The sequence below is a fragment of the Cervus elaphus genome, chromosome 8 (genome assembly GCF_910594005.1).
Source record: "Cervus elaphus chromosome 8, mCerEla1.1, whole genome shotgun sequence".
NCBI lineage: Eukaryota > Metazoa > Chordata > Mammalia > Artiodactyla > Cervidae > Cervus > Cervus elaphus.
The window spans coordinates 24,025,148-24,047,281 of NC_057822.1; the positions used below are offsets into that span (position 1 = coordinate 24,025,148).

At 39.6% G+C, this 22,134-nt stretch overlaps 1 protein-coding gene across 3 annotated transcripts in view; it reads right to left on the reverse strand.

The window, feature by feature from the left end:
• ACSL3 (acyl-CoA synthetase long chain family member 3) overlaps positions 1–22,134 on the reverse strand; it is a 72,967-nt gene that overhangs the window by 47,766 nt on the left and 3,067 nt on the right. Inside the window, exon 2 of one of the 3 annotated variants that reach the window (XM_043909879.1) lies at positions 8,067–8,124. The exons of 1 other annotated variant lie outside the window; for it this stretch is intronic. The gene's annotated coding sequence lies outside the window, so the exon portion shown is untranslated. Of the gene's footprint in view, positions 1–8,066; positions 8,125–22,134 lie in introns of those variants that run through there. One more of the 3 variants, XM_043909881.1, reaches the window with a different exon arrangement.

Below are 22,134 nucleotides of genomic sequence, written 5' to 3' on the forward strand. Positions count from 1 at the left end.
CAGACACTACCATACTAAGTCAGAGAAGGACAGCATCACACATATCACTCATATGCAGATCTAAAAACAAAGATACAAATGAACTTATTTATAAAACAGAAACAGACCCCAAAGACAGAGAAAACAAATTTATAGTTACCAAAGGAGAAAGGGAGGAAGGGAAAATGAGGCACTTGGAAATAACATATACACACCACTATATACATAAAACAGATAACCAACAAGGACATAGTACATGAAACTCTACTCAGTATCTTGTAACAAACGATAAAAAGAATCTGAAAAGGTATTTATATTCTGTTATACATTCTTTACATATATAGACAAGTGAGTACACATATTTACATATACATATATAACTGAATTCTTACGTGTATTCTTTATATATATAAAAACTGAATCACTCTGCTGTATACTTGAAACTAACATAACAATGTAAATCAACTGTTTAAAAAAAATTCAGCTTTCTCAAAAGGATAAAAATAATAATAATACAAATGGATCTACACAAAACAGAAACAGAGTCTCAAAACTTAGAAAACAAACAGGTTAGCAAAGGGGAAGGGAGGGAGGATCAATCAGGAGTATGGGATTAAAAGCTACAAACTATTAATACTATACATAAAATAGATAAGCATCAAGGATTCACTGTAGAGCAGAGAACTACATTCAGTATCTCATAATAATCTACAATGGAAAATAATCTAAAATACAGATATCTATCTGAATCACTTCGCCATATACCCGAAATGCACAATATTGTAAATCAACTATGCTTCAATAAAGAAAAAGAAACATTAAATTTCAAAATTAAAATTTTTGGAAATATTTTTAAAAATTAAAAAGCTGCTGAACAGAGACAACTTTACATAATCTTCAGCCCTCCACTGTAATTTTTAGATTTTCAGTCCTTTTATACTAATAGTTGAAATAACTTAGGACTCTTGGGTATTCTCCTTGAACTACAAATACAGTACCTTGACTTCCCTAACCTTGACTGAAGTACTTTATTTAAATTTACTACTTTTATTCCACTTTCCTTTTCTACATAAAGTCCAAGACGGATGTTTTTTCAAAAAAGAAAAAATGCTGGGTATTGGCATAAAATTAAATAAAAAACAAAGAAATTAGAGGAATCTTTATCTTTTCCTGCCTGACATAGAACAAGGGTTTTAATCAATACCTCTGTGCACAAGAATACTCAAATACACACCTACACCAATCTCAGCTCTGCAACCAATTACTGTAAGTCATTGTTCAAGTCACTAAGTCCTAATTTGCTCACCACTAATGTTGATGGAATTAAACTAGTTCTATTTCAAAACTATATTCTACTGATGTAAAGGACTCCTAAAATGATTTAAAAGTACCAACAGACCACCAAACATTGGAGATTTAAATGACCTGTGAACCCATTTCTGTCTTCTACATAAAGTACTTTCCCCTCTCCTTTGGGGGCTAAAGGGAAAAGAAGCAGGAAAAGAGTTCTCCGTTTTAAATAACAAAACAAACAAGGGAAAATCCTCAATGAGAAGACATCTACAAATTCATTTCAAAAACTTAACATTTTCCAATCAGATGAGATTGTCTCCGTGGTGGGAAAAAGAACAAGTGTAAGAAAGGAGTACGGAAAGCCCTTACTTCCTTTTCATTCTGAATCACATGAATGTACTATTTTAACAGAAGTACTTTTTAACACAAAGTCTAAAGATGATGTGGGTGGTCTATGAGATTGAGCTGGTAAGGAGAGGAGTTCAGATCTGGGTTAAATTTCCTGCCGAGTAAAGGAGAACTGCTCATACCAACACACACAAGTTTTAATGCATTGGCAAAATCAGCTTTCATACATTCATCCTGATCTCTCACATGTCTGGCCACCTGGCTAAAAGAACGAGTCAAGCACCCCGGAAAAGGAAACTGCCAGGTGATCTTCTCTTACACAGATAAATGTATAAAAGCCTGAGGTCCACATGCAAAAAGGCGTAAAGTGGATTTATCCACTGGAATTTCCCTTCACTCTTCCTTAGGGTTGCCAGATTTAACAAATAACAAAAACTCAGTACAGTTAAAGCTGAATTTCAATTAAACAACAAATTTCAGCGAACGTATGTCCATGCAATATCTGGGACACATAGTAAAACATTATTCAATGCTTATCTGAAATTCCAATGCCTGGTATTTTGTATGGCAACCCTACTCCTATCCCCAATCCATCACAAAGTGGGACAATCAGGATACCCAACCACTCTGGTTTGCCTAGGACTTCAGGGTTTCCTGGGATTCAGGACTTTTCAGTACTAAAACCACAAAAGTCCCAGGCAAACCAGAATGAGCCAGTCATCCTGCAATTAATCACTTCCTGAACTAAAAAAACCAATTACAGCCTGAGATCCATAAGTGTGATATTAATGAAATAACTTTTCTGTACCTTATTTCCCCATATGCACGAAATTTAAAGTGCAGCAGATAATAAGGGGGGCTTCCCTGGTGGCTCAGACGGTAAAGAATCTGCCTGCAATGCAGGAGACCCGAGTTCGATCCCTGGGTTGCGAAGATTCCCTGGAGGAGGGCACAGCAACCCACTCCAGTATTCTTGCATAGAGAATCCCCATGGACAGAAGAGCCTGGCGGGCTACCGTCCATGGGGTTGCAAACAGTTGGACATGACCTAAGTGACTAAGCACAGCACAGGTAATAAGGGACTCTGGGAAAATGCAAAGGCATGATAAATGCTAGTTATTAGTGTAGCTGGTTTTGGTACAAATTTCTTTTTCATGTGGAGTTTCAAAGCAGACAGGTACTTGCTTCATTTACACACTTTTTATAAGATCTACCAAAGGTCCTACTACCTGCAACACTGGTTTGATTGCACATAAAAACTGTTCAACAGACCCGTTCCTTTCACAACTACAGCTATGCTCTAGGTGTGATGATGGCCCCTCATTCACCTGCTGTGTAACATGGGACAAGTCAATCAGCATCCCCAAGCTTCAGATTCACTGTAAGACTGGGGTGGTAACAAATACCTCACAAAACTCCCGTGAGAGAAAAGCAAGAAAAGTAGGTGAACGCACTCTATATAAATTACAAAACACAACGTAAGTTTTAGTAGCATTTTAAATTTGTTTATTTATTAAAAAAAACTGGGGGTACCAATATTAATATTTTGTTTTACCTTGATAATTTCTTCTTCCCTCTGATTCTAAAGGTACTAAAGTCAATTCAACTGTACTCTTACTGAGAGTTTAGGCTATGGAGCCAAAAAGACTAGGCTTGACACTTAGCTCAACTACTTACTAAATGTCAGTCAGTCAGTCCAGTCGCTCAGTCGTGTCCGACTCTTTGCGAACCCATGGACTGCAGCATGCCAGGTCTCCCTGTCCATCACCAACTCCCGGAGTTTACTCAAACTCATGTCCACTGAGTCAGTGATGGCATCCAACCATCTCATCCTCTGTCGTCCCCTTCTCCTCCTGCCTTCAATCTTTCCCAGCATCAGGGTCTTTTCCAATGAGTCAGCTCTTCGCATCAGGTGGCCAAGCATTGGAGTTTCAGCTTCAGCATCAGTTCTTCTAATGAACATTCATACTAAATGTCACCCGAGATAAATTACCTACCCTCGTCTCCTCATCTGTAAAATGGGGAGAGAAATATCTGTATCACATAAACACCTAATACATGTGAAGAATATCACACTTGCCTCATAATAAGTACACAATTCCCAGCTGCTATTATTACTGATTTAATAAAGATTCCCTGGTAGCTCAGGGGGCTTCCCTGGTGGCTCAGACGGTAAAGAATCCGCCTGCAATGTGGGAGACCTGGGTTCAATCCCTGCGTTGGGAAGATCCCCTGGAAGAGGCCATGGCAACCCACTCCAGTATTCTTGCCTGGAGAATCCCCATGGGCAGAGGAGCCTGGCGGGCTACAGCCCATGGTACCGCAAAGAGTTGGACACAACTGAGTGACTAAGCACACAATAAAGATTCAAAAGTTAGAATAGGCTGAAATCACATGTATATCCTTGAGTCCCTTATAAAATAATAATAGGAAATAACTATGCTTAACACATCTTGTATTTGGAATTGGTACCAGTCCATTCAGCCTCCTTAGCCAGCCAGTCAATTTTGTGAATTTCTTTCCATGAGCTTTAGTTAGATGAATACAAATTTATGTTTACGAAAAGACATATGCTAGTATTTTTTTGCATATCTAATATTCCATGCAAAGATTTACATGTCCTTGGATTTTACAACAAAGAACTACTGAAGCCCACTCTCTGGATCCCACTCCAGTCCCATTCCATAAAATGCTTTCTTCTTTTCATAAACTCAATTATTTTACCACTAATCTGAACAGGTTTCAAAATGAAAAGCTACTAAGATTAAGAGTAGTCTTCCTGCTCCTCTCTTCCATTCTTCAATGTGCCCAGTTTTTCCTACCCTCTGCAGCTTTTTCATAAATGTTCAAAAACAAGTTTGTGTTTTAAAAGTAGAAGGTGTAACAAAAAGGAATCTACTTTCGATAGCTATGAGACATATTTGGCCTGACTCTAAGAAATCTTTTCATGTGAAGTCAAGGGAGCAGCAACCCTGACACTGTCCCATTTCCTTTCTAACTTCTAATCAACTTCACATACAAAAAAAATATTCTGAACAATTCCTCTCTGCTGCACGACTATACATGCAACTAATACTTTCTGCTACCATCCAAATGTGGAATATTGGATCAAGTGAAGGCCATCAAAACGTCGCTACTCTATAAAATACTTAAGTATGACTCACTAGAATCATAGATAGAATTTCCCTTTTTTTAATCAATATAACTGAACATCAAGAAAGTCATCAACTTGCTGTGAATCTGTAACATAGACTTAAAATACTATTGAGTAACAATGATAATGAATCTAAATGTATTCACATACAATTCTATTTGTTAATGTCTTCATTTAAACTCTACATGTCATTTTTAGGGGGACTACTAATAACTAATATTAACTAATAATACTACTAATAACTAGCATTAAAATAAAATTCTAATCAAAATCTGCTTCTCTTGATTTTTCTTAGAGGAGTTTTAAATGCTTCAACTCAGCAACTACACAAAGGACATTTATACATGTGAAACAGATCAATTTTTACATCATTTCCTAACTTTTAGAACTTCTAAATATAAGTAGCTCCCAAACATGAAGAGGTAGAATTCTAAGTTTTAGAATTCAAGACACTGGGTTTCTCAAATCGTCCATGAAATTCCATTTACTTCATAATACAATTAACCTGGTTAATTACAGTCATCATACAATTAAGACTGGTTCCAAATCAGGAAAGGAGTACATCAAGGCTGTATATTGTCACCCTGCTTATTTAAACTTATATGCAGAGTACATCATGTGAAATGCCAGGCTGGATGAAAAACAAGCTGGAATCAAGATTGCCAGGAGAAATATCAATAATCTCAGATATGAAGATGACACCACCCTTAAGGCAGAAAAAGAAGAACTAAGGAGCCTCCTGATGAAAGTGAAAGAGCAGACTTGGCTTAAAACTCAACATTCAGAAAACTAAGATCATGGCATCTGGTCCCATCATTTCACGGCAAATAGATGGGGAAATAATGGAAACAGTGACAGACTTTTTTGGGGGTCTCCAAAATGACTGCAGATGGTGAATATAGCCATGAAATTAAAAGACACTTGCTCCTTGGAAGAAAAGTTATGACCAACCTAGATAGCATATTAAAAAGCAGAGACATGACTTTTCCAACAAAGGTCCATCTAGTCAAAGCTATGGTTTTTCCAGTAGTCATGTATGGATGTGAGAGTTGGACTATAAAGAAAGCTGAGCACCAAAGAATTGATGCTTGTGAACTGTGGTGTTGAAGAAGACTCTTGAGAGTCCCTTGGACTGCAAGGAGATCCAACCAGTCCATCCTAAAGGAGATCAGTCCTGGATGTTCATTCATTGGAAGGACTGATGATGCTGAAGCTGAAACTCCAATACTTTAGCTACCTGATGTGAAGAACGGACTCATTTGAAAAGACCCTGATGCTGGGAAAGATTGAAGGCAGCAGGAGAAGGGGACAACACAGGATGAGATGGTTGGATGGCATCACCAACTCTATGGACATGAGTTTGAGCAAGCTCCAGGAGTTGGTGATGGACAGGGAAGCCTGGCGTGCTGCAGTCCTTGGGGTCGCAAAGAGTAGGACAGAACTGAGTGACTGAACAATCAACCTATGTGAACAATGGATTTCCTTTCCCTTTCTTGGGTACATGATCAAATCTAGGCAAACTTATGAGACAGTTACCTCTGTCACTTTGCCATAGCACTTGCTTCTCCTCCGCCCTAAGGAGATGAACTAAAATTCCCAAATCACTTCTTTCTGTATCCCGATCTAGCTGACTCTCAATAAAGGCAATACTAACTGCAGTCATTTATATAAGTGCTTTACTATTTAACACCTATTATTCAATACACAGTAAATTAACTCTGCAATTTCAATATAAATCTGAACTCCATGGATCTATTCTTAGCTACAAATTTAAAATTTGGGGTTTCCAAAGAATTTCCCTTTTATTCTTGCTGAAAGAAATCTATAGAGAAAATACTATGCTCTGATATATTTGGTCACTTCTAAGCATTCCTCATTTAGCCAAGTATATTGCTTAAGAAGATGTAGGCAAAGAACTGTCTGAAGTAAAGTGAAGGCACACCAATGTGCAAGGTATAGTCCTTTTCCCTCACACTTGCTTCACTAAAGGACAGCACTCTTGGACATGCATGTTAAGAAGTCTGGAAGGACACACTCCAGATTGGTAAGGGGTAAGAATTGAGCAAAAGAATCAGGGAACAGGGTAAATGGGAAGGAAATACAATAAAAGGGGATGTATAAACACACATAGCTGATCCGTCCTGCTCTACAGCAGAAACTAAACCACTGTAAAGCAACTGCACAACTGAAAACACAGAATCAGGGAAGCTCCCCTCTCACTTACACACTCTTACCGTATAGAGGGGCTTCCCCGGTGCCCACACAGCAAAGCATCTGCCTGCAACGCAGGAGACCCGGGTTCAACCCCTGGGCCAGGTCAATCCCTGGAGAAGGAAATGACAACCCACTCCAGTACTCTTGCCTGGAAAATCCCATGGATGGAAGAACCTGGTAGGCTACAGTCCATGGGGTCTCAAAGAGTCAGACATAACTGAGCGACTTCACTTTTCACTTTCATACTGCGTCTAGTTTTTAATAATGAACACTATTTATGTAACTTCTTAAAAATCAGTAGTGTAAAATCAGTGAACACAACAGATGTGAGCAAAGATTCTGAAATGATCTTCTGAAATAGAAGCTAAATGTCAATAAGCATGTTTCTAATAGATAAAACATTTATTGTTTCTACAGTCTCAAAGCATTTGACCACTAGACTCTTCCTTCTAACAGTTATATACAATTTTATTTTCATTTCTCAAAATACTAAAAACTTCCAGACACTTGATCTTTAAATTCTTGCCCCAAAACTTCACAAACTGTAACTCACTTCAGAAGTCACAGCAAGGAAAGAATAAAACTATGCTATATTTTACTCCATGACAACTATTTAACAGGCAGCTCTTGCTACAGATTACTGTATATAGATAGATAGATTGCCATTTTCCTAGCCTTCAACCTACAATTTCTGTTAAAACGTACAATTAAAAATTTTAAATAAGCACAAATTTCAAAGGACCAGCACACGTTGAAATGTTACTACCGTCTAAATAGTGCTAAACTTTGAAAAATTAAAAGGACACTAAGTTCAAATTCTTGCAGAGATACTTAATGAAATTCAAATTGAGGAAAGACAGGTTAAACAGTACTGCTGAACAACACGGCTCAATGTTCCAATGGGGCTCATGTGGAATTAAAATTAATATCAAAGCTACCGTCTCATAGCTTTCATAATTCTACAATCACAAAATAGAAAGAAAATATTTCTTTCTGATAATTTACCCACATTTGGTTTTAACTTAATACACTTTACAGCTAATAGAAATTTTATAGTTGAAAAAATTAAACATTTTACCAGTTGACAATGGTAGGAGGTGCTAGCGCCTTCAAGATATGTGCCTTTGTTTCAATACCTGTTAAAACAAACACATGAAGGCAAGCATTACTATTCCTCATCCAGTTAATCTGAGAGCCAAAATCAACCTTTTCCTGGAGATATTTCTACCTCCAAACCTCACAGAAAAATTTCTGCTGAGCTTTTCTGGAATCATCTTCTATTATACTAGCAAATGACATTTTATCATGTAAACTTTTACCAAAAAAAAAAAAGCCTATTATATATATTACTACATAACTATTAGTGTAGCGAAAATCCAAAATACTACTATCACTGAATGCTACAAGAATGCACATCAACAGGAACTCTCCTTCAACACTGGTGGGGATGCAAAATGGGAGAGTCACTTTGGATGACAGTTTGGCAGTTTCTTACAAAACTCAACATACTCTTACCATGTGATCTGGCAAACGATACTTACTTACGAGTTGAAAAATGTATGCCTAGACAAAAAAGAGCTGCACACAACTGTTTACGGCAGCTTCGTAAATGCCACAGCTTCAAAGTAACCAAAATATCCTTCACCAAGTGAATGTACAACTGCTACATCCAGGCAATGGAATATTATCCAGCACTAAAAAGAAATCCGTCATTAAGCCAAGAAATGATGGAGGAAACTCAAATGCAGATTACTGAGTGAAAGAAGTCAATCTAAAAGGTTACATACTATAAATATGACTCCAACTATATGACATTCTGGAGAAAGCAAAGCTATTGAGACAGATTGGGCCTATTGAGACCAGAAGGTGGCCACAGGCTAAAGATGGAGGAGGGATGAACAGACAAAGCAGAGAGGACTTTCAGACAGTAGAACTACTCCGTATGATACTATATTGGTAGAAAAATGGCATTACATACTTGTCCAAATCCATGGAAAGCACAACACCAAGAGTGATCTCTAACGTAAACTGATAGTGATGCGTCAGTATAGGTTCACTGACTGTAATAAATATACCACTCCGGTGCAGGACGATGAGTATGGGGTGGCTGTGCAATATGGGAGGACAGAGGATATATGGGAAATCTTTCTACCTTCTGCTCAATCTTGTTGTGAACTTGAAATTACTCGTCAAAATAAAGTATATTAAAAAAAGATACATCCAAAACTTTTTATAAAGTATATTGAGATTTTCATTCATTGTTACAACGGTCAAGAAGAATTAAATATATAATAATATTTCACTGTGTATACAGTAATTTATTAATACTATCTCAATGTTTTCTTAGTCACTTTTAAAGCAGATAGGTTAGCTGTCATTAGTTATTTTTAAAAAAATACATTAACAAACATCAGCCCAAACTCACAGAGCCACTAAGTACAGCTAACAGTAAAGTAGAGCAAATGATTAAATATTTTGAGTCAAAATTCAGCACAGCACTGCCTCACTATTAATTTCCTCATTCCCTACAAGACAGCCAAATATACTTTAAAAGAGACAGGCCTTAAGATTAGATAAATCTCAGTCTAAAATCTCTGCTCTGTTTTTTATTAGGTATGATTCTAGACATCTTCATTTATTTAACCATTCATCTATCCATCTGTCCATAGAGGTGGGGGGGAGGGTCTTATCAATTTAACTTATTTCTGTGCAAGTTTCCTCATATATAAGTAAGGACAGCTACAACACTATGAACAATTTATACCCACATTTGTAGATTTCTATAAATAAAAGGCAACTAACTAGAAAAAAATGGGCTATGTATACTCACAGGAAAAAATCCAAATGTCTATTAACTATGAAAAACATGGTCAACATCACCAGTCATCAAGGAAATACAAATTAACACAGTATAATTTTCCCCTACCAGATTTTTTTTTTAATGAAAAACGCACAAGTATTGGTGAAGATACAGGAAACAAGACAGCTCTTGGCATTACTGGGGAAAGTGCAGCCACTATGGAGAGCAATTTAGCAGCAAAAGCTAAAAACGTAAATTCCTACGACTTAGCAAATTCCTTCTGAGAAATTTGCCCTGGAGAAGCTTTGACACAGGTGCGTACTAACTTTACCTTGCTTTGTTAATTACTCTAACATGACAAGTCCTAGAATTGAACTGACCCTCAATAAATGCTGAATCTCCTCAACAAAGATTAACTGACCCATACATTTTTGTACAAAAAAGATCTTCATGACCCAGATAATCATGATGGTGTGATTACTCACCTAGAGCCAGACATCCTGGAATGTGAAGTCAAGTGGGCCTTAGAAAGCATCACTACCAACAAAGTTAGTGGAGGTGATGGAATTCCAGGTCAGCTATTTTAAATCCTAAAAGATGATGCTGTGAAAGTGCTGCACTCAATATAACAGGAAATTTGGAAAACTCAGCAGTGGCCACAGGACTGGAAAAGGTCAGTTTTCATTCCAATCCTGAAGAAAAGCCAAAGAATGCTCAAACTACCGGACAATTGCGCTCATCTCACACACTAGCAAAGTAACGCTCAAAATTCTCCAAGCAAGGCTTCAACAATGCGTGAACCGTGAACTTCCAGATGTTCAAGCTGGTTTTAGAAAAGGCAGAGGAAAGAAAAGATAGAGCTAAATTGTGTCCAACTCTTACAATCCCACAAACTGTAGCCCACCAGGCTCCTCTGTCCTTGGGATTCTCCAGGCAAGAATACTGGGGTGGGTTGCCATTTCCTTCTCCAGGGGACCTTCCCAACCCAGGAATTGAACGCAGGACTCCCCCACTGCAGGCAGATGCTTTACCGACTGAGCTACGCAGGAAGCCCCAAGGCAGAGGAACCAGAGATCAAATTGCCAACATCCGCCGGATCATCGAAAAAGCAAGAGAGTTCCAGAAAAACATCTATTTCTGCTTTATTGACTATGCCAAAACCTTTGACTGTGTGGATCACAATAAACTGTGGAAAATTCTAAAAGAGATGGGAATACCAGACCACTTACCTGCCTCTTGAGAAATCTGTATGTAGGTCAGGAAGAAACAGTTAGAACTGGTCATAGAACAACAGACTGGCTCCAAATAGGAAAAGGAGTCCGTCAAGGTTGTATATTGTTACCCTGCTTATTTAACTTATATGCTAACTGCAGCCATGAAATTAAGACACTTACTCCTTGGAAGGAAAGTTATGACCAACCTAAATAGCATATTAAAAAGCAGAGATATTACTTTGCCAACAAAGGTCTGTCTACTTAAGGCTATGGTTTTTCCAGTAGTCATGTATGGATGTGAGAGTTGGACTAAAAGAAAGATGAGTGCGGAAGAATTGATGCTTTTGAACTGTGGTGTTGGAGAAAACTCTTGAGAGTCCCTTGGACTGCAAGGAGATCCAACCAGTCCATCCTGAAGGAAACCAATCCTGAATATTCATTGGAAGGACTGACATTGAAGCTGAAACTCCAATACTTTGGCCACCTGATGCAAAGAGCTGACTCATTTGAAAAGACCCTGATGCTGGGAAAGATTGAAGGTGGGAGGAGAAGGGGATGACAGAGGATGAGATGGTTGGACGGCATCACCGACTCGATGGACGTGAGTTTGAGTAAACTCCGGGAGTTGGTGATGGACAGGGAAGGCTGGCATGCTTCAATCCATGGGGTCACAAAGAGTCGGACACGACTGAGGGACTGAACTGAACTGGAGACAAGAAGAGAAGAAACTGCAGGCAGTAATGGTATCAGCAAGGGCAGAGGTATTCAAGAAAAGGGCCATTTAAGAAAAGTATCTGCCATAAGCTGATTAACCACCTCGAGGTATCGGGTCCTAACTCCCAGAAGCAGTGAACATTACTTTACTTGGAAAAGGGGTCTTTGCCAGTGTTATTAAAGTAAGGCATTTGAGATGAGGCACTCCTGGGCCTCAAATGCCATCAAGTGTCCTTGAGAGAGACAGAGGCAGTAGGTTTGACAGCCGCAGTGAAAGCAAAGAGAAGACAAAGCAGAGATATGAAGGCTATGAAGGCGCTGGCCTGGAAGCCTGGAGGGATGCCACAGGCGCTGAAGAGTGACAAGCTTCATTCCTCTCTCACGGCCTCTCGGGGGCGCCCAGGCCTGGCAACACTTTGATTTCGGCCCAGTAACGCTGACTCAAACTTTTGGCCTCTGAGAGAATAAATTCGGAGAAGGCAATGGCACCCCACTCCAGTACTCTTGCCTGGAAAATCCCATGGACGGAGGAGCCTGGTAGGCTGCAGTCCATGGGGTCGCACAGAGTCGGACACAACTGACGTGACTTTGCAGTAGCAGCAGCAGAGAATAAATTCCTGTTGGTTTAAGCCACCAAATTTGTGGCATGACAGCAGTTCTGAGAAGCAAACACTGCATCTCACTCCACCATCCCGTGTGCCATGTTAGATGCTAAATGGTTTAGAAGTTATTCAGGTCTCTGAAGAGCCATTCAGATTTTTATGCAACAGAACAGCATAATCATAATCTGCCTCATAATGTTAAATCTAACCCCAACGTTAAAAATTTGTTAATAGGAAAAAACTAGAAACACAAAGATGTATCAGAACGAAACATCTGAACAGAAGATAAAGCTCTAAATCACCAGGTACTTGAGGGACAGAAAAGCACAATGAAAGAGATAAAGACAAAAAAAGTGGCAGAGGGAAGAAATGGAGGTAGGAAAACACAGGAAACACTTTAAATATGTGTATGTAATTAACTTCCTCAAAGGGATAAGAGAGACCATCTATAGATGAAACAAGAATAGGATGGCATACAGAAGACAAAAGAAGTTCTTGTAACTGAGTAACACCTACAGCTTAAAAGTCAATAGGTATATTAGAAAACGAAGCTGGGAATATTTTTCCAGAAAGGAAAGCAAAAGCAATGAGATAGAGAACAGGAGGTTAAGAAGATTTTTTTTTAATCAGGTGTCAAATTAATCCCAAAGGCCAAGTTCCACTAACCGTTCTACAAAGAAAGAACAAAGAGAATGAAGAGGCAGAAATTACTGAAGCATTCTGCAATAACCTATCCCAGAGCTGATGAACACCACTCTTCAAACCGAAAGGGTCTGCTAAGTACTGAGCCGATGAAGGCGGGGCGGGGGGGGGGGGGGGGGGGGGGGCGGACCTGAACTCCAAACACAGCCTTGTGAATTCTCAGACCACCCGGTGTAAGAAAGCTTCCAAAATACCACCACCAAGTCACTTACAAATCAGGTAATTCTATAATTAATCAGCAAAGAAGGATACTTTGGAGAGTAAAAGCACGTACTATTTTAAGATGAATTTGAAGGCGTTCTAGGCAAATGAGGGTGTACAGTCATCCTTCCAATAAAGGAGTAAGAGTCCCACTGGCAGCGCTGCAAGGCCATGAACAACGCCTCCCAGGTTTTGTGGGCATTTTTTTTTTTACTGTTTATTTATATATTTATTTGGCTGCGATGGGTCTTAGTTACAGCATGTGGGATCTCGCACTCCAGCCAGAGATCAAACCTGAGCCCCCTGCACTGGGAGCAGAGTCTTAGCCACTGTGTGCATATACTCCTTTGATAAAAGTTTTAGAGATAATTTTTAAGCCAGAATTGGTCTGAGTTTTATAATCTATTTCATAAGAGAGGTCAGTCCCATAAGACTGTTCCCCAGTTGGTAGTTACAAGTCTCCAGCCAGCTATAAATCAGCATTTCCACAAACTCCTCCTCGGGTTCAGTCATTTGTTAGCCTCCAATTAAAAATAAATTTGAAAAAGTAACAACAAAAAAAGAATTTGCTAGGATGGCTCACAGAACTCAGGAACACTCTTATGTTTATCAGTTTGTTATAAAGGATACAACTCGGAAACAGATGAATGGAAGAGATGCAAAGGGCAAAGGACCAGGGTGGGGGAGTGGACCACACAGCTTCCAATCTCCCTCCAGGGGTGCAGGCTTCCCAGCACCTGGACAGAAATGTTCACCAGCCCGGAAGCTTACTGAATATCCCCTTTTCAAGAGTTTTTACAGAGCTCAGTCTCCAGGCCCCTCGCTCCTTGCAGGAGACGGGGAGAGGGGCTCAAATCCTCAATGAGAAGGGTTGAAGTTCAAGCCCTCTAATCCCTGGGTCTTTCTGGTGACCAGCCCCATCCTGAGGTGCTCTAGGGACCAGGTCCTAAATCACTTCATTAACGTAAACTCAGGTGTGAGCCAAAGGAGCTTTTTTGAATAAGATTCTGAGCAATCAGGAAATTCCAACAGTCTTAGGAGTTCTGTGCTAAAAGTGGGGATTAAAAGTGGGGACAAACAGTGTTGCAATGAACAAGGGGATGCGTATATTTTCTGAATTAATATGGAACATTTTCTTCAGATGAACTGCTGAATTACATAGTAGTTCTAGCCCCAGTTTTGCAAGGAACTTCCATAGTGTTTTCCAACCTGGATGCCCTCTGTCCCTCCTCTCTGCCATGCCAATTTCATTCCTTATATTTGAGCTCCTTCTCTGAACTCTCAGCTCACTCCCAATCAGCTGCTACCTCTCACAACCCTTCCACCTCAAGATGCTCCTGGAGACAACATCTTTTTACACCTCAAAATAATGTTATACAAACTAAACATTCTTCATCTCTAAGAAGTGCACTACCCGGGCACTAGGCCAGAGAGTACACAGGCATCAGTCCAGAAGTCAGGCCCAGTTTCAGAGTCAATGACGAACACCAGTTCTTGAACTCTAACACACTAGCAGTAAGGCAAGTTACAGTACAAAAGAACAATGACTCCTGGTATAATTGCAAGAGAGGTCAGTTATCTTTCTGTAAAAATGTCCAGTACAGCTCTAAGATGAATTCACTCAGGTTCATTCTGGTTTCCTATGGAACTAAAAAACTCCCTACTTCATTTTAGAAGGAACTCAATTACCCCAACCTTCTTCCAAACAAGAGGCAATAACTTCAAGGATCAAGTCAGTTTTCAAACAGAATAGGAAGATTTCTGATTGTTAATGTTATGGTTTAAAAAAAAAGCCAAAGTGAAGGACCAGAATGAGGATCACTTCAACCATGATGAAAATAAGAAATTTCTCTGATTGAAGTAGAAACTTTTCATAACTCTGGCCAAAATGATAATGAATATTTTATAACCCAGAAACAGCGTTGCAGAAAAACGAACTGTTTTATGCTAACAAAACCAATTTAGAAAATAATATTCAAAACGTATGGCTGAACCACCTTGCTATACAGCTGAAATACTGTAAATCAACTAGACTTCAATAAAATATACACATTAAAAAAAGATTTATGCAGCAGTGTAACTAGTATTTAGTAAGTGAGAGACAGTCATGTCCAACTCTTTGCGACCCCATGAACTATACAGTCCACGGAATTCTCCAGGCCAGAATACTGGAGTGGGTAGCATTTCCCTTCTCCAGGGGATCTTCCCAACCCAGGGATCGAATCCAGGCAGGTTCTTTATCAGCTGAGTCACAAGCGAAGCCCAGAATTTAATAAAACACATGCAAATACCCTAGTAAATTACAAGTAGCAAACACATAAACACAGGGGGAAACACACAACATTAACTGATAAAGTTTCAAAGAAGCTGAAGAAAGAAACAAGGGAGAAACAGAAAAAGTCCTGAGCCAAGTGAAAAAGAGAGACAGGAAGGGAAGTGAAAGCAGCTCACAAGAGCGAGCGCTGAGCAAGAACGGTTCACAGACGAGGAGACAGCTCCGTAAACGGTGACTGGTATGGGCAGCGTCACATCCACCGTCACCGCAGTGTCAGAGACAACTCGGGCCAGACCCGAAATGCAGAGTGCACAGGGTTCTCGTCCCTTACCCGCTGCCCAGCCTCCCTTCCTAGTCCCGTCCCCTGCTACCATTCGTTTGACAATTACAGCACAAAGTTTTATAAATCACCATGTAATTTTATAGGCGGCCCTCCAGTCATGGTTCCACATCCAGGGATTCACCCAACCTTGGACTGCGTAGTGCTGCAGTATGCATCGCATTGCGGGGAAGCGGGGAATCCACAAGTGGACCTGCACAGTTCAAACCCATGTTGTTCAAGGGTCAGCTGTACTTGGTGAGTTGAAGGAATCAATAAATGAGTCAGGCAAGATCTTAATAGTCTTTATCCTCCAAGGCTCCAGTGTTTTTGTTTCTCCCCCAGGATGTGACTTATGCTCACAGCTTCTCTAGTCCTCCAGAACAGAGGATGCCTCAATTTGATTTGTCAATCCTGCTCTTCCCCAATTGCCCTGGACATCCCCATTAGAGTACCTCTACCTTAAACCCAACTGTTTTTTTCAAAGCCAATCTATGTCTCAATTGCTTAGCTAATCTTTTCCTGGAGACCCTGGCCAATAGGACCTCTCTGACGTCTGTACTGCTCACTTAACATTAACCATACCTTTTATGTATCTTCAGACAGCTTGAACACTCTCATTCTTAAGGAATTAGTATTTCCTAGTCCCCTTTAAGTAATGTATGCTCTTACTCACATGATGGGTTTGCTCATGTACTGGATTCACAATACCTTGTCACTTCCTGCCAACAAACTACTTCTGAAGGAGAGAAAAAAAACAAGACCCCCCCCCCTCAAGTCTCCCATTTTTCCTGCCCTGTTCTGTCTGTATGAGCTATACTGCACAGTAACACGTATGCTCGGATACCTTCTTCCCTTATACATATAATGTTCATACATTTCCTTTCATGAATCCTGAGCTCTTTTAGAGCAGGGACGATCCTTACTCATTTTGAAATTCCCAGTGTCTTGCAAGATATGCACTAATTTGAGTAGATTCCTTTAAAAAAAAAAAAAAAAAAAAAAACTAGGACTAAAACTACTAGATGACTCAGCAATCTCACTACTGGGCATATACCCTGAGAAAACCACAATTCAAAAAGACACATGTATTTCCAATGTTCATTGCAGCACTATTTACAATAGCCAGGACATGGAAGTAACCTAGACGTCTACTGACAGATGAATGGGATAAAGAAGCTGTGGTACATATATACAATGGAATACTACTCAGTCATAAAAAGGAACAAATTTAGTCAGTTGAACTGAGGTGGATGAACCTGGAGTCTGTTATACAGAGTGAAGCAAGTCAGAAAGAGAGAAACAATTATAGTATACTAAATGCATATATATGGAACCTAGAAAAACAGAACTGATGAACCTATGTGCAGGGCAGGAACAGACGCAGACTGGTGGACACAGCAGGGGAAGAAGACAGTGGGACGAACTGAGACAGCAGCACTGAAACACATACACATATGCAAAACAGACAGCCAGCGGGAAGCTGCTGGGTGACACGGGGGGCTCAACGGGGCTACAGAGTGCTCTGTGACAACCTGGAGGAGTGGGATGTGCGGGTGGGAGGGAGGCTCGAGAGGGAGGGGATACTTATATACTTAAGGCTGATTTAAGTTGTTGTATGGCAGAAACCAACAGAATATTGTGAAGCTATCATCCTCCAATTAAAAACAAATTTTAAAAAAAAATTTTTTTTTAAAAATCAATGCCCCCTACATATCCTCATAATACCTTCACAAACAAGCAGATTACTATAGTTAGCCAGTTTCTCCAAAACATTGGTTATTTTGGTATCTTCAGTTCCAAATAAAAATTAGCAGATCAATTAAACCCACTGAATCATATGACAATTCTTTATCCCTCCAAATGGGAAACATGAAACATAAGTAAACATATTTCAGTAAAAATAGAAGTTACAGTTTTAAACAAAAAGAATTTAGGCACTTAAAATGTCAGGAAAACAGAAGCAGTCTGAAAACATTTATTATGAAACTAAAAATAGCACACAGAAGAAATCACAAGATTTCATGTTTATAATGTCTCCTCCTTTATAAAAGAAAAACTATGATCAAAAGTCAGATGAAAGTATATACTATATTAAGGTGAATAAAATCAAGACTAAGTCACATGTTAAATCAGCTTCACACAATGCTGTGTAGTAAGGTTTTCTAAAAAGACTGTCATGAGTCAGTGAAAAGTGGCTGATTTTTAGGAATTTAACAGGTCTTGGCAATTTTCTGGAAATTGCTCAAGGCTCCATTTTGCACCAACAAGTAACAGCTTCCTCATCTATACTCAACCTACCCCACTCAGACACTTTCCCATCAGCATGTTTTTTATTAAGTTTATCTATTTTTTTAATTGAAGGATAATTGCTTTACAGAATTTTCTTGTTTTCTGCCAAATATCAACATGAATCAGCCACACGTATATATCGTGCTACCAATCAACACTCTCCAGAGCAGTTTCCTATTCTTGCGATCCCCACTTTCCCCATCTTCCCCTTACTTCTGCTCCCCATCCCATCCCTACCACCATATCAGTATCTCCTGCCAAGGTCAGCTGTGACTTCCAAGTTGCTAAGTCCAACAGATGGTGCTCCAACTTTCTCACAGGAGCATTCCACAGTGGTGAGTGCTTCTCCACGGCAGCAGGGACCCCTGCTTCAGGCTGTCCCTCTCACATGACTGGCCACTGTGCCCATCTCCCAGGCAAACTCAGCCTCCTCCAGTTCTCTTTCCAGTCTCTCCACAGGCAATCTCACCCATCATCTCTCCACCGATGGCGCCAAAATGGTAAACTAGTCATCATTCAACTTCCCCTTCTCCCAATCCATATACTACTATTAATTACCACATCTGGCAATTTTGCCTGTAAATCTCCCTTTTCTCAGTATTTCTGCTAACGATATAAGGATCCAAGAATCAAATAAGCTAACACGAAAGCACTTTCATGTTAGCTCAAAAAAGGGGAAAAAAATTAAATCTGAGTATTAGTATTCATTAAGTTGAAATCTCCTTGAAAGCAAGGACTTTACAAGTTCATCTTTTCATTTATTCCACATCATACATCTAGCACAGTACTTTGCAAATGGCAATCAGTAAAGGTACTGACTGCAATGAATTATTTGTACTGGTTTAATACACATTCAACTGAAATAGTCACACATTTAATGGCAAGTATTTCCCAAACCACATCATCATTTGACTCCTAAGAGATTAGAATTTTAAGTCACTCTGTAAAGTGTAAACTACATCAGATACTTTTGATAAATATAATGCTACTTACCTAAAGTTAGAAAAAACTGTCATCTTTTTTTGGCCTAGCTTTCCTGAAAAATCCAAATCCCAGCCTTTAGTCCAAAACCCATGTAAAGTTTCTTGCTTCCCAACTGCTCATTTGAATGGGAAAGTTAAAATATTACAGGAATATTTAAGCTGTAAATACTCAAAAGGCAGGCAGAGAATGACTTCCTGAAAAAAAAATCCCCTCTCTCATTTTCACATCTTGCAATGTGAGCTGGAGTGACATTCTGAAGAGGAACAGATACTGAGATTAAAAAAGTACTGTTGCTCAAAAAAGTTCCCAAACTCTTGGCTACAGGCGCATTTAACTACAGCATCAGAATGCAAGACTGTCATCTAGTAGTATCTCACCAAATCAATTCAAAAATCTCCCCAGAAGACAAGACAGGCTCTACATAAGTGGTGCTGGGAATGCTGGACAGCTACAGCTAAGACAACAAGTTGGAACATTCCTCCAAACATATACAAAAATAAACTCCAAATTGTTTAAAGATCTAAGACAAGGCTTCCCAGGTGGCGGTAGCAGTAAAGAATCCACCTGCCAGTGAAGGAGAGGTAAGCAATGTGGGTTCAATCCCTGGGTTGAGAAGATCCCCTGGAGGAGGAAATGGCAACCCACTCCAGTATTTGTACCTGGAAAATCCCATGGACAGAAGAGCCTGGCGTGCTACAGTCCATGGGGTGGCAAAGAAATGGACATGACTGAGCAACACAATATAAGACATGACACCATAAAACTCCTAGAAGAGGACACAGACAAAACATTCTTTGCATAAATCACAGCAGTATTTTCTTAGATCAGTCTCCCAAGGCAAAGGAAATAAAAACACAGTTCAGTTCAGTTGCTCAGTCATGTCTGACTCTGCGATCCCATGGACTGCAGCACGCCAGGCTTCCCCGTCCTTTGCTATCTCCCAGAGTTTGCTCAAACTCTTATCAGTCAAGTCAGTGATGCCACCCAAGCATCGCATCCTCTGTCGTCCCCTTCTCCTCCCTCCTTCAATCCTTCCCAGCATCAGGGTCTTCTCTAATGAGTCAGTTCTTCTCACCAGGTGGCCAAAGTACTGGCGCTTCAGCCTAAGCATCAGTCCTTCCTATGAAGAATCATGATTTCCTTTAGAACTGACTGGTTTAACTCTCTGACATAAATCACAGCAAGATCCTCTATGACCCACCTCCCAGAATATTGGAAATAAAAGCAAAAATAAACAAATGGGACCTAATGAAACTTAAAAGCTTTTGCACAACAAAGGAAACTATAAGCAAGGTGAAAAGACAGCCCTCAGAATGGGAGAAAATAATAGCAAATGAAGCAACAGACAAAACTGACAAAAATATACAAGCAACTCCTGCAGCTCAATTCCAGAAAAATAAATGACCCAATCAAAAAATGGGCCAAAGATCTAAACAGACATTTCTCCAAAGAAGACATACAGATGGCTAACAAAACATGAAAAGATGCTCAACATCACTCTTTATGAGAGAAATGCAAGTCAAAACCACAATGAGGTACCATTTCACGGCAGTCAGAATGGCTGCTATCCAAAAGTCTACAAGCAATAAATGCCGGAGAGGGTGTGGAGAAAAGGGAACCCTCTTACATTGTTGGTGGGAATGCAAACTAGTACAGCCACTATGGAAAACAGTGTGGAGATTCCTTAAAAAACTGGAAATAGAACTGCCATATGACCCAGCAATCCCACTCCTGGGCATACACACCGAGGAAACCAGATCTGAAAGAGACACGTGCACCCCAGTGTTCATCACAGCACTGTCTATAATAGCCAGGACATGGAAGCAACCTAGATGCCCATCAGCAGACGAATGGATAAGAAAGCTGTGGTACATATACACCGTGGAATATTACTCAGCCATTAAAAAGAATATATTTGAATCAGTTCTAATGAGATGGATAAAACTGGAGCCCATTATACAGAGTGAAATAAGCCAGAAAGATAAACACCAATACAGTATACTAACGCATATATATGGAATTCAGAAAGATGGTAATGATAACCCTATATGCAAGACAGAAAAAGAGACACAGATGTATAGAACAGACTTTTGGACTCTATGGGAGAAGGTGAGGGTGGGATGATCTGAGAGAACAGCATCGAAACATGTATGTTATCAAGTGTGAAACAGATCGCCGGTCCAGGTTGGATGCATGAGACAAGTGCTCGGGGCTGGTGCACTGGGATGACCCAGAGGGATGGGATGGGCAGGGAGGTGGGAGGGGGTTCCAGGATGGGGAACACATGTAAATCCATGGTTGATTCATGTCAATGTATGGCAAAAACCACTACAATGTTGTAAAGTAATTTGCCTCCTACTAATAAAAATAATTGGGAAAAAAAAATTGACTGGTTTAATCTCCCTGCAGTCCAATGGACTCTCAAGAGCCTTCTCCAACACCACAGTTCAAAAGCATCAATTCTTCGGCAAAGTAATGTCTCTGCTTTTTAATATGCTGTCTAGGTTTGTCAGAGCTTTTCTTCCAGGGAGCAGAAATCTTTTAATTTACAAACGAGACTTAAAAGCTTTTGCACAGCAAAAGGAACAGTAAGCAAAATGAAAAGACAACCTATGAGAGAAGTATTTATTATAAATGATGCAACTGACAAAGGGTTAATATTCAAAATATACAAACAGCTCACATAACTCAATCAAAAAAAAATTTTTTTAATGGGCAGAAGACCTAAATGGACATTTCTCCAAAAAAGATATACAGATGGCCAACACGCACATGAAAAGATGTTCGACATCATTATCAAGAAAAACGAAAGTCAAAACCACAATGAGGTTGTGATGAGGCTCACACCTGTCAGAGTGGCTACCATCAAAAAGTCTACAAATAATAAATACTAAAGGAGAAAAAAGAACCCTACTACACTGTTGGTGGGAATGTAATTTGGTGCAGCCACTAGAGAAACAGTAAGGAGACACTTTAAAAGACTAAAAATAGAGCTACCATGAGACCCAGCAATTCCACTCCAGAAAAGATGAAAACTGTAATT